We start from the raw sequence: 9,892 nt of genomic DNA, 5'->3' as shown, positions 1-9,892 counted from the left end.
CCATATTGCTATGGAGACATTCTGTGGCCCATTTAATTACAGTACAGACAAGTGAATACATTAAAATTAATTCATTCAAAATCTTCTCTTGGAAGGAATGTTCCAAATCATATCTGAAACTGTTGCCTGGGAAGATAGCTTTTGACAAATACAGCCAAATCTCTTTAAAAATCCCCTTTGATTTCTCACATAACACATAAAATGACAGGTCCTGTTGCCTGTGTCAAGGCTATTTGCATAGTTTTTCGATGCAGTCCTATTTATTTTAGACAGGGTTATCTGTGTCCTTTCCCCGCTGAAAACAACCTCGCAATACAAGATCGTAATTACTTATTTTCATTCGTTGCCCCTGTTATTATGTGAAAAGGGATGGAGGACCATTTTTGTTTGAGTGGAATGCAAGAGTGGTTGTGGAAAGAAAGAAATGATGGGCCCAGAGTTTTCTTGCCCTGACAGGAATGTTTTTTTTTTTTTTTACATTTCTACATTACATTTACAAAGATCTGCACAGAAACCCTGCCAATGGTCTTTTCATTCATGTCAAGACGCATAAATCAGAACGGTATACCGAAAACACATGGAGCACTGGCACACTGCACAGCCGGAAAACTCTCAGAGTGCGTTTCCAATTTGGTGCAGTCCCCATAAAGGGTGACTTTAAAATAGTGCCATGTGGTGAAGAATGATGAGCCAGGGGCCATTTTAATTGTGAGCCCAATGCTGGGGTCTTATCATGGGGAGAGAGAGAGAAACTCTTCCTGGCTTCTCTGCGTCGGTCATTGGAATTCTTCCCACATGAGAGGCGCAATATTCCACTGATGTATGTAACAACTCCCTATATAGTTAGTGGGAAACCTCCATCTTACCGGGTCTATATGGACCGCCAACAGTACTGTGGTGCGTGGGGAGATTCGGGTGGAACCAATATACATAGAGGCCGAAAGAAAGAAAGAGGGAGAGAGAAGAAGAAGAAGAGAGTATGGAGCCTGCTGTCCAAGACAGTGAGTTGGGGGAACTGCAAAGCATGCCACCAGGCAACAGCTTTTTATGGAGATTTAGAAGTTGCTCTGCACAAGGGCAGAAGTGCTCCTTTCAAACGGAATACATGATTCATTGGCAGGGCCTTCAGCGTCTCTTACTTTTTTCATTTAAAAGATCCAATCCCTCACTTCAATTTCATTTCTACAGCATATATGATGCCCCTCATGCCCAGAATGCAAACTACAAGAACACAACACCTACAGTATATTCTAGTTTGTGATGTGTGTTTGTGTTTGTGTTTGAGTGTGTGTGTGTGTGTGTGTGTGTGTGTGTGTGTGTGTGTGTGTGTGTGTGTGTGTGTGTTTGTGTGTGTGTGTGTGTGTGTGTGTGTTTGTGTGTGTGTGTGTGTGTGTTTGTGTTTGTGTGTGTGAGAGAGAGAGTGAGAGAGAGAGAGAGAGAGAGAGAGAGAGAGAGAGGGAGAGAGAATGTTTCCTCTGTTTAATATTTGCAACATTCAAGGGCGTGTGCCTCCTAATTGAATTTGAAAGGATCTGCGTAGCTGAGTTTTAAAAGTGCTGTGCACATGAACACAACTGTTGTGTTTGCAGTACTCTGTCTTCAAACGCCATATTTCACGTTTCAAACGGCTCAGTGTAACTAGGTCACAGAGATGCACCAGCCCAAAGCAGGTGGTCTGCCCCAGACTGGACTTCCATAATTACAGCTTCAAGTCCAAATGAAAAGTCTGGGTGTTCACTTGAAACGATGGAAAAGATGAGTAGAGAGCAGGGCTCCAAATGATGCACCAGTGAGGGCTCACATGACATAACTGACAAATCTGGGCGTCTTTGAGAACGTCTGCTATATTTGTGCATTCACTTCCTACTCATACACATATTTGGGTGTGTATGGTAAGAGCACAACAGCACAACAGATCAAACTGTTGGCAATGAACACTTTGTCACCAAGCTACACCCTGCCATACATACTGATGTCGAAACAGTGTCTAGCAGAACAAAAATGTGTTTCTATCGCTGCATTGTTGTCATTTTTTACAGGCGATGTCTAATTTAACTGACGTGTCGGTGCTTGCCGCCAGGACTCTCAGGTTATCCCGTTTCAGTGTACCGAATCTCGATTTAAAAAAAAAAAAACACATATTACGTAATCCTATCTCAGGGTAAGCTTTGCTGCAAGACAAGTCGAAACTCGACTCCTTTGCTTTTAAAAATGCATTAAAAAGTCAAATAAATACCAGGTGTATTTTCAACTAACTGTTTGAAATGTCACAACATTCAGTGGCCCGTGGTAGCAGATTCCAATCGAGTACATTTACATTTGCTACTGTGAGAGCTTGAAATGTCTGGGTTGTTTGCGCAGTAATGATTGGAAATATTCATTGCCGTCATCTAAAAATATTCACAAGACAGAAGATGGACAACCCTGGCTAATCCTGGCACGAACAAGAACGATCCATTCAGTGTGTAAGAAACCTGAACAATGATCCACCTTTGTCGATAACAGTTTGGCTGCACCACAGTGACCGACTGAAACCAAAGCCAGAAAACTGAGCTGCTAGGCCAAACAAAAGTCTGTGTCCTTTATCTGTTATCGTCTGCCCCCAGACAATGAAGTCTGTGTCTCTTGCCTGTAGTGCCATGCTCTTTTGCAAAGTGACTGTGTGTTTTCGTGCTCTCCTTACACTTTCTAAGCAACAATAGCACGCTTGCCTGAACATCACAATTGATAAATATTTATGCTCTGATTCAGCAAACAAATTACTGGGGAGAAGATGAAGAATCGATTTTATTTGACTGAAACAAATAATCACATTTGTCCCTGCCACTCGGAGCCTCTTTGCTCAATACGGTGGTGGCCGTATATCATTGCCGACGAACGGAAAGGGTGATGGAGTTCAACAGTTATCCTCCTCCCAACACCGCCGACGCCCAGGGCCGCTCGCAGTTCCATGTTTTGCATGCCGCCAACATTGGCTCAGGCAGTATTGTGGGTATTGGATCTTCATTATACTTGCATGAAGAATCGATCGGAAAGCTTCCGCTCCTGGCATGACCTCTACGGGTTTTTGTGCGGCTCTTGCCTTACACCACCAGATTTGTTTGTGTTTGTTACAGTTTGACGTGTTTGTGCAGTTTGACCTAACCCGCTTTCCACGTGTGACCGCACCATGTGAGCGCTAACTCACCAGCAAGGGACAGGGGGAATGCACACTCTGGAGGCAGGACCTATGAAACTATGAAACAGCGTCATTATTCACTGAAACAGCGTCATTATTCACAGTTTGACCCAAAAGTGCGCCCTTTCCCCCATCTCATCTTGTTCCAGCCCAATCCTATCCCATCCCTTCCCTTTCCTCCCATCGCCACCCTCCCCCAGGGGGCCTCCAGAGGTGGAGACTGGCAGTTACACCCACTGCTCCAGTGGCCCTGGCACACCCACTCAGCCCAGCTTTCCCACGCAGACACAACGCATTCTCCAGAACCAGACGCAGACAAAAGCCAGAAACCTCCTACAAAGCTGTCGCGCTATCCTCAAGAGAAAAGGACCCCTCAGAATGAGCACTCCCACGGGCTGGCCAGACAGATTCCTTGAGGATTAGCTTATTAAGGGTCTCTTTATATGGTGAAGAAATGTGCTGGGTGATGGCGTAGTTAGTGACAAAACAAACCGCAAGTGGGCCAGGCATTCTATGTATCTGTTTTTGTTTTGTGTTTTTTGTTTTTGCCTTTCCATATGTCGTAATCATATTTGTGTTATTTAGTGCTATGATGCAATTCTCTGCTCAAGAGATGGTTATAGCTCATCTGTAGATGTTCTGATAATAATACGTTTCTGTGTAGAAATGACAATATCAGCTGTTTACGAAAGCAATGTGGCTTCACCAGCGTGGGTCTGTGAGATGTAGGAAGGAGCCAAGGATGGAGATTTAAAAATACACCTGTGTACAGTTCTTTGACTGTTGACTCACACCTTGGCAAAATAACTGAAGGAAAACTGAAGTGAAAAAAAGCAGGTGGGATCGCCACAATTTGATACACCACATTCAGCACCTGCATGCAGCATTCCTATCTGTCCATTATGTGCCCTCTTAATGTGGTCTGTCTGGCCATCTCAGGCTGTGAGCCCTGGAAGGGAAACCACTGACAGGGTATTGTGGAGCCTGTGGTCTGACAGGGCAGAATTAGATTCCCCAGGTCCAGGACAACATTGGTGCTCATTGCCAAAGAACACATTACCCTCACCTGGCCACGAGGGAAGAAAGGTCCGAGTCATCACAAAAGGAGCTGTGTTGGGCAATGAGCAGCTCAACTTCACAGCAGAGAGCAGCGGGCAGCATGCTGACAACCACCCTGTGGTCAGACAAGTCGGAAACAGGACAAAACCACAAGTGCTGCAATTCAAAATGTATAATTGTAAGTGTTTTTTTTCTGGGCCACTGACAGCGGCAATGGAAAACCGTCCATGACCTGGCTTGCGGTCCCAAAGAAAAAATACTTAAAGTGCTAGAGAGCCTTTTGTGGATGGAACAAACAGCATTTGACCCTGTTCTTGCAAGCATGGCTTTTCTCTACACTGAAAATGCCCCATCCCCCCATCCCCCATTGGACTGGCCATATCGAGACCACAACTGACCACCGGCACCAAGCAGGCCGAGAGAGAGAGCTCAGCCTGTGTGGCAGGGTGTCAGTATGGCCTGGGGGGTTGCCAGTATGGATGGAGGGGTGTCAGTATGGATGGAGGGGTGCGGTATTGGGCACTGAACAAAAGAGTGAGGAAGAGGGGAACTGTAGTGGTGTTCTCTCTCCTGCTCGTGTTTAACTCAGATTACTGTACGGAGCAGTGCCAAATTCATGTGCGTCAGTCATTGTTCTAAGTGTGCTGCGCTGTTGCTGCGCTGTCACTGCACCTGTAGACGCCTAATTACAGGGCTGAGACAGTGGCATGCACACACCTGAGGTGGCACACACACGCAGCACACACCTGAGGTGGCACACACACGCAGCACACACCTGAGGTGGCACACACACGCAGCACAGTGGGACAAGCTTTTCTTCCACGCTGATGGAGACGGCACTCATTTTCACCTATTTAGCACAGCAGGCTCCAATCCAGAAACTCAATGTCGGAAAGGTTTTTGACTTTTGCCGCTTTGAAAGGCCAGTTCATTTGAAATGCAGTTCAAACCCCGTTTGGATATCATGAAAGTTAAACGTACAGAACTACCGATCTACAGAACTACAGCTTTGGAGAGGCAGCAAGGAGACGGAAAGAAATTAAACAAGAAAAGAGAGTGCAAGACTGTGCTCGCACTGATACCATTGGCTAGTCAAGGAATGCAGCATTTTTTTGGCAGACCAATAGAATTAGCAAATCATAGAAACTGCACAATGTGCCTATGATGAGTTGCATCTCAGTGTTAAAACTCAAACCCAGCCGACCCAGGGTTGTATTTCACCTTGGGAGGACTTCAAAGATGCTCTACATTTCACATCTAATCGGAACTTGAGCAACTCAACAAGAATGTGGACAGTGATCCCCTGGCAACAGACAATTGACCTTAAAATGTCTTTGACTCCAAAAGCAGAAGGTACCAATCGAGAACAGAATGAACTGAAAATCGAGAACAGTATGAACTTTTCCCCTTGTAAGTAACCCCATAAATACATTCTCCGTGCAATTTACAAATACTTTCATGGCCCTGGGATTGCATTGTTGGCACAAGCGAACAAGTGAACAAGCACAAGCGAATACTTACATGCAGTTGTCATGAGAAATTGTGTTAAATGAGCAAATCAAATACTTTCAGCTCCAGTTCTGCAGCAGATGAAACTGAAGCCAAGGAGGCGCCGGAGAATTCTTAACACTGGATGTGGAAAATAGACGTCCATCCAAAACTGTGACAAAACTGACAGTGCATCTGAATGGGCTTCTCTCTCTCTCTCTCTCTCTCTCTCCCACTCTCTCTCTCTCTCTCTCTCCCTCTCTCTCCCACTCCCTCTCTCTCTCCCTCTCTCTCTCCCTCTCTCGCTCTCCCTCCGAGACAAGCCCCACACTCTCTCAGCTGTTGCTCACCAACACTACTGCCGACCTGCCTGCTGCCACGGCTGTGCTTTGCCCTGCTGCTCACTCTCAAAGAGGCTCTGTGGCCCTGGCCCCGAGAGCTAAGGCACCATTCACTGCCTGCGCTAACCCGCATTCCACATGGGACAGCAGCACCACGTGGGACAGCACCATGTGAGCGCTTACTCACCAGCAAGGGACAGGGGGAATGCACACTCTGGAAGCAGGACCTATGAAACTATGAAACAGCGTCATTATTCACAAATCACTTTTTAAAAAAAAATACTTAAATGAAACCTACCCTGACATGTGGTGCGACTACAAGAGTTGGTCAGTTGGCCAGCACCAGGAAGTAGTGATGGAGGAGTTTCAAATGTCCTCAGAGGTCACCGGGGTCATTGGGTGTCTTGTTGTGTTCAGCAGACAGACGACACTGTCTTGCGGCTGATTAACAGTGGGCTACTGCTTGGCATGGGGCCAGCCTGGCTTTGCCACAAGTGAAGGTAATTGCACCCATCACCTACCTTTCTCCACTTTCATGAGGGAGAGAGTAAAAGTGTGCGAGACAGAGAGAGAATGAAAGAAAGAGAGAGAGTGTGTGTGTGTGTGTGTGTGTGAAAGAGAGAGAGAGAGAGACATCAGGAAGCGGTCAAGCAAAGGGCTCCTGGCCAGAGGCATTTATAAGCAGGACTATGACTCAAACAAGACCCTGAACAAGCTCTGAATTTGTTAAGGAAACTCTAAGGGGAGTCTAAAACATATTCCAAAGCATAGACTCCATACAGACATTACAACTGGGGCCTGGGAGACGGCCCTGGGAGATTTCTTTAGCATTCAGTGTAGGGTTTCAGTCATGAGGAGATTATTTAAATTAGATTCATCTTCTTGTATCTTGCATTGCATCTTCTATCACCGCAAAGAACCAGTATGTGTTTTTAAACTGAAAATTGAATTTGAGGTTATAGCTAAATGTATTAAAATAAGGTCAAGAAGACTTGTTTTGTGAACCTTGTCCTACATTTGTCGCGACTTAAGAGGTGAAGGATAGAAACGTAAAATGGAGAGAGATAAGGGCAGCAAAAAACCTCATTCATACATTTTTAATTTTCCATTAAAATCAACTCAATGTGCCAGTGTTACCTAATCTGCTCTTGACAAAAACAATATTGGCGAGCTTTGTCCTTGCTTTCCATAACCTCTTGTGACCTGCGTCCATCTATTTCAAGGCCCGCTGAAAGAGCAGGCTGATCCCCTTGCCAGATACCACTAATCACAGCCATGTTCAAAAGTAATGCGCATAAATGCACAGACAAAGGGAAAATATTCAATTAAATCTCCAAAGCTTTGCAAATTGGTGCGGTGTGTCAGGGGACTGCAGGTGACCATCTCACCTTCCTTTCAGAATGAGCTTCTGTTTCCCCTGAGCTCTCCTAGCTGAGGCGCCAATTCATTCAATGCTTTTATTTCAATGGCTGCTCATTATTGTAATTGCAAAAGTGTTTAGGAGCTTTAAGAAATGGCATAACTTTTGAGTGAAGCATATTCATATATAAGCATAACAATAATATATATGTACAGAGAGACATATAAAGACAGAGACATAGGCAAGACTTTACATACATATCTGTATATAGGCAAGACTATACATAGATATCTGCATCATTTTGTATGGATAAAACTCTACCCACATAATATGCCCCATTGCATCATAAAATGCCTGTGAGTTTTCTTGCCTCTTGCATGGAAAAGTTTCGGCCAGGGAGCTATGCAAACACGTTGTCCTGGATAAAATACTGCGTGTGTCATCGCTGATTCAGAATTCCAACTAGGCTAAAGTCTTACACAATAACTGACAAATACGAGATTACAGCTCATTTGCAGCAGACTTGAGCACTGTCCCACATTCACAGTTTTCTTCTGGCAATTTGCTGTCTGAAGTACAGTACATGTGCTTGGAATCATGCAATCAGTTTTATAGAAGAGACATGTGGAGAGAATTACATTGGCTTACATCAAATCATCAAATCATTTCTCCTTGGCCATCACACTTGACACATCCTCCTCCTTAGACTATTTTTTAAATGGGCACTTATTTTATTGGCTCATGAATAACCTCTCAGGAACCCTGAGACAGGCATGGAAGTCTTCAACTTCAGCCTTTGGCATTACATGACATTTATGCCCTTCAAGCCGAGGACATGAAGGCACTTATTTTGGGGAAGGCAGATGAAATCTTCGGCCACATGAGACCGGCCCTACTCACAGGCTCTGAAGATGACATCATTTTCTTTGCCCACAGTTCAATGCGCAGTGCTCATTTGAGGTAACCCAGTGAGGTATGGTGCCGAAACAAGACACAAGGCAGGTGGCCATTAGACTCGTCTGTAACAACATCCACGAGGAAAACGTGTCAGTCCTGTGGAATGTGATTAAGAAGGCCAAGCGAATGGCCCCGGGGAGGAAGGTTCACACGACTGGTAGCACGCGAGAAGGCCGTCAGCGGAGGGACGAGGGATTAGCCCCGCTCACTGCGGCTCCTGCAGATGCGGTCGCATCACGCGCACGGCACAACCACCACCACTCTCATTCATCCTCACACGGAATGCTTTTATTGCTCACCGAGGGGTGTTCAAAATCCAGGAAAACATGACAACAAATAAAAATAAGCCAGCAGGCCCACCACCCTGGTGCCCAAATGATTTTATCAGAGACTAATGGAACACAAACAACCGTCTCTGGCAAGAGACAATTATCTTTCAGAGCAGCATGTGTTCTTTAAGTCAAATTATGAAGACACTGACAGACACTTTAAAACTTGTAAATGGCAAATTATTGCTATTACTGGATGATTAAAAATTCTCGTATGGCCCATTAAATCCACATAAAGTGTTCCTGGGGTACAGTTCTAATGGTGATTGATTTTGCAGATAGATACATACGGAAACAGATGACAGAGGGTCAGCATTTTATACCAAAAGATTTAATTTGGGTGGCTGATCCATCTTCCAGACATTTAAAAAGATTAAAATGATAAGCAGATGCTACACAGATTGGTAAACCAGTTGTATATCACTTCAGGTTAACCTGTGCAGGCACTCAGAGGTAGGCATATAAGTATGTAGGCGGTTATATATCAATTTCCTACTGAAGCTGAAACCGGGTAGACAATCTATTCATTTCCGTTATGTTACATTCATTATGTTGGCGCTTCGCATGGTACTTAAATCATCGTATGCCCTTGAATAAATGATCATAGTCTGGCAGGTTTACTCAAATAGCCCTACATGCAATCACTGACAGTTATTCACATTCATGGTTCGCTCATATTCATTCCATTATTCATAGTCCTGCATATAAACTGACCCTAAAATCAATGCAACTTTCAGACCTTCAGTCATCCATAAACGTTCATTCATGGTACGCTGACCAGAAGCCAAGGCCCTTTTCCAGGCGAGGACATTGCCTGATATGTTCCATATTCAGGTGTTTTCTGAGATGGAAAAGAGGTCTAAGGCTGGACCGGAGGCCTGACTGTCTAGCCTCTGTTCCTAATAATTAGTCTGTGCCGAATCAGACAGACGGGAAACATCAAACTGATGGACAGTGTGCTCCAAAATAAAGATCTGTTAAATGTCAGGTCAGTGGCATGAGCGTCACAGGCCAGCGGACTCAGAGCCTGCCTCCCTTCTTCCTTCACTCCTCCTTAACCTCTCCTTGGCAGAAATTCTTGCCACTGCATGTAGGGTATGCTGGGCTGATGTTACAAAACATTGTGAAGCATTTTCTAATACCCCCCCCCCCCCCCCCCAAACGATTGCATTCTTTCTAA

The sequence above is a fragment of the Sprattus sprattus genome (genome assembly GCF_963457725.1).
Source record: "Sprattus sprattus genome assembly, chromosome: 8".
In the NCBI taxonomy this organism is placed as follows: domain Eukaryota; kingdom Metazoa; phylum Chordata; class Actinopteri; order Clupeiformes; family Clupeidae; genus Sprattus; species Sprattus sprattus.
Note: the sequence above shows the minus strand (reverse complement) of the source record.